Raw genomic sequence first — 1,385 nt, forward strand, 5'->3', positions numbered from 1 at the left:
GAAACTCAGGTGTGCAGAATTGGACTTAATCACAATTAATTATGCCACATATCTTATTTGTTTGTAACATAATGAATACCCATAACTGTGAACAAGCTTGCCAATACTTTACATACCGCGATATTTTGCTTTCTGCCCATCACCTCAGGTAGCTACTACACTGAAGTTTGTGTTTATCAGTTTTTGTATTCTTCTAATAGTTTTATCGTGTATATTTCCATAATCAAATCAAAAATATTGTTGGGTTTAATTGTTTTTCAAATTATTTATAAAATGGGTATCGTGCAATTTGTTGTTTTTTAGAATTTGTTTTGCTCTTATTTTTCTGCTCTATTTTCTACGATATATAGCTGTAGTTCATTCATATTCACTGCTACACAATAATCGTTTCTATCAATATATATTTGAATTATATCTAGTCCGTTTGCTATTATGAACAGTGCTATTTTTAATATTCTTGTGCAAGTTTCCTGATGCATATACTCAAGAGATTTTCTTGGAAATATACATGAGAAATTAATTAAGGAGTCAAAAAGAATATGAATATTCAACTCCATGACACAAAACAAATTTTATTCCAAAATGGCCATACTAATTTATATTCTCACAATCAATATGCAGAAATTCTGTTGACCTATGTACAACACATGGTATTAATAAGGCTAAATTCTTGATAATTTGAGTGAAAAGTAGTATTTTATTGTAGTCTTGATTTGCATTTTCCTGTTGCCATTGAGGTAGAACACTTATTCCTGTGTTTATTATTCTTAATTGTTTCCCTTTTGTGAAATCCTGTCATTTCTTTTCTTTTTGATTTATATTTTCCTTCTCTTGTTGATCTATACAAGTTATTTTTATACACTTAATAACCTTTTATCAGTTATTGTATATGTAGCAAGTATATTGTCCCAGCGGCTAGCTTACCTTTTTTTTTCCTTTCAGGTGAATTTTTGATAAACAAAAGTTCTTTCATAAAGCTTAAATTGATCAATCATTAATATTTCATAATTTAAAAAAAAAATCCTTCCCTACTTCAAAGTCAGGAAAATTGTCATCTATATTTTCAACTGAAACTTTTTCAATTTTACTTTTAATATGTAAGTTTTTAATTCACCTGCAATTTTATGTGGTGTGAAGTAATTTAATGTTTTCATATTAACCATCTTTTCCCAGCTCTATTTATTAAATAGACTTTCCTTTTCCCAATTCAGATATGTCATATATCAAAGTCTATATATTTCTCTAAGCTCTACAAGTAATTCCAGCCACTAACCTGCTCAATGCTACACAAAGACCACATTGCCTTAGTTACCATAGCTTCATAATGACTGCTGATATTTAATGGATTAAGTCCTCTCCCTCTCCTCCTCCATCTCCCCTCCCCT

This window comes from Camelus ferus, chromosome 8, assembly GCF_009834535.1.
Source record: "Camelus ferus isolate YT-003-E chromosome 8, BCGSAC_Cfer_1.0, whole genome shotgun sequence".
NCBI lineage: Eukaryota > Metazoa > Chordata > Mammalia > Artiodactyla > Camelidae > Camelus > Camelus ferus.